Source organism: Poecilia latipinna, unplaced genomic scaffold (assembly GCF_001443285.1).
Source record: "Poecilia latipinna isolate Pla-1442-1.1 unplaced genomic scaffold, P_latipinna-1.0 Scaffold254, whole genome shotgun sequence".
Classification (NCBI taxonomy): domain Eukaryota; kingdom Metazoa; phylum Chordata; class Actinopteri; order Cyprinodontiformes; family Poeciliidae; genus Poecilia; species Poecilia latipinna.
The window spans coordinates 213,198-216,084 of NW_015112870.1; positions in this window are offsets into that span (position 1 = coordinate 213,198).

Genomic DNA, 2,887 nt, shown 5'->3' on the forward strand with positions numbered 1-2,887 from the left:
TTGTAGATTTTATAATGTTTCCCTCTAGAAAATTAATTTGTTTTTCTGTCATATTCTACTTCTCACACTGAAGGTGGAAAATTGGAAACTATTTATTGATTTGTAGTCTAATTTTATACATGACCAAAAACCTGATGTTATAACCTGGGCGTGCCACTTAATGTGAAGTAATCAGTCTCTCTTTAGTTTGACATGCTTACAAATAAGAAATTTATTGATAACATCCATCACCAATATTAAAATTATAAAATTTGGAAACATCATTCAATAAAGTAGACTCCATTCATCATTGGGTATACTCTAATTGAAAATTGATTTCTATTGTGACTAGTATCTTGATTTGAAAATACTTCAGGTTTAACATCTCATGTTTGAAACATAACAATGCAAGCATAAATATTTTGAGCGATATCTTGATTTTTAGATAAATAAATCTCCATCCAGGTTGTCAAAGCTTAGGCTTCTCTGAAAGAAAAAAAATACATCACTTAAATCCACTTCTGTCCATTACAGCTCAGCAGCCTAAGTGCAGTGATGAACTGTCCTTATCATATCAAAAGCAGAGAGACATTACGAAGATCGATTGATGAGCAGGTACTTCCTGCACTTCCTAAGGCATTGATTATTTATTTGGACACACATTTAAAATCCCCAAGTTACCGAATTTCTTCATCAGGAAGTAAAACAAACAAAAAAAAATGTGATGAATGGCAAGCAAAGTGTGAATCTCATAACAGGAATAAAGCGTATAAATCTTTAAAATTACCAAACTTTTTAAAGATCGTGTTACTTTGCAACTACACCGTGCTTTTTTTTTTTTTTTTTTTTTAAACAGGCTGAAGAAATTTCAAATTTGGTTTCTGGTTTCAAGTCATAAATATCTCCAGTCCAAAATAGTAAAATATTTGAGTCTGAATGCAACCAGTTGGCGGTTTAACAGCAATAATGCATGTAAGCTAAAGTGGATGTTTGGGATTCATCCTGCAGCACCCATCCTAACTACTCAAAGCCTGCGTGTGTTCTTTACAGCACTTAAACAGCTTACATTAGTAAGTAGTGATCACTTAAGGCTGCATAGATGTTTCATTTGCGCTTCCCCCTTTTAAAGGGTATGCTGAAAATTTAACTAATTCAGTTCAGAGGGTAAAAAGCAAAAATAAGATCAATCTTCTACATCCTAAAAAAAGAATAATATTGTTAATCTTAAATAAAATGATAGACCTATTCTAACTACATGCTTGTATTGATTTGTGAGCAGCAGAGTGAGCCTGTGCTGACCTGGGCTCCTGCCTATCATGCAGCTAAATGTTCACAGTATTCACTCACTAGCTACATAAGTATTTACTGGAACAGCAGCAGCTTTGATTTTTAATTTATTTTAATTTAGAAACACTAAAATTGTTATATAAACAAAGAGAAATGAAAAGACTTGCTTTAAAAGGTAATGCCAGGTTGTAACAAATTGGTTTTGGTTGCACGTAGTGAAGTTTAAAGTGAAACCAATTATAGCTAACATGATTGTAGGATTTCTGTTTGACTATACCCTTCCATTTGTTACTGCAGATAATTGTTCTAGTGTAATATTTTAATTTAATCCTCAAATATACCTGAGAGACTCGTGATTTCTACAGTATGAAGTCGAAACCACTTGGGTTTGTCTGTTTGTAAAAGAAAATAATGTGCAAGGAGCACTGCTGTGCTCCATTCTTTGAAACTCTAACGCTGTTTATGTATCTCCATTCATCCATCTATCCAACTGCAAAGTTCATGAATAAGTTAAGCCTAGGGGATCAGTTTTCATACTCATTAATGGCAGGTTTCTCATGCACTGTTATGATCTGGTACATTACGCTGAAAAGTTAAAAATGGATTTCAAAAGTTCTAACATGCTGAAGAATAAAACAAAGACACAACTTGTAAATGGAACATATTATTCCACAAGATTGTGAGTTTAAATACTTTGTTCATGTTTTCTGTGCAAGAACAGAATGCAATAGGGCAATCGACCAAAAGACAGTCAGATAACAAACCAAGTTGCAATAATTACTTATTTAGCCTGCTGCAGCTTTACTCCATCTCCAAACTCAGTGGTGAGGTCAACCTACCTGAAGAAGTACCAGCAGCATCTGACTCCATGTATTCCATTGTATTCTACAACTTCCCTATATATTTCCTTTCTGAAATGCTTCAAAACAATATATTCTGCACTCCCAAAGGCTGTCCAGTCTGATGAACCTGTCACTCCCACAGCGCAGCACTGGGAGCTGTGAAACTGCCCATGCAGGCTCTGCAGGGAAGATGAATAGGTGGAGTTGTTGACAGTAAAGAGGAGTACGACATTAAACTCTCAGACTATTGATCGGGGAGCATTGATTGGACGGAGCTCCTGCCCTACAGAGCATCACTCACTTCACACAGGGTTTCTATTTTACTAATGTTGCTGACATCAAGGGTAACAACAGAGGATATCCTCCACTCACTTTCAAGGGAGAGCCATATCACGTGGACAGAAACATTCAAAACTTGTCACAAATATGAAACCAATCTGTGTATGAGAAGCATCTGTCAACATCTGATTAAGTCTGGGATCTGAAGCGAAGTTAAATGTGAACATTATTTTTAACCTTCCCCACTCTTCACAGATTACATTTTATTAAGCGCGGACAAATTATTCTTGTCACTCCACAAGCAAATAAAATATATAGAGGTATAAATGTCTCAAAGCTGATGAGCAAAATTATTGACATATTCATTTTGGCCACAAGGTGGTGCTGTAGGAGCGGATTTCAGGGGATCACTGTAGCACATCTTGACGTGGATGTACCTTCAACGTTTTGACAAGAATTTGTAAATATATATATATATATATATATATATATATATATAT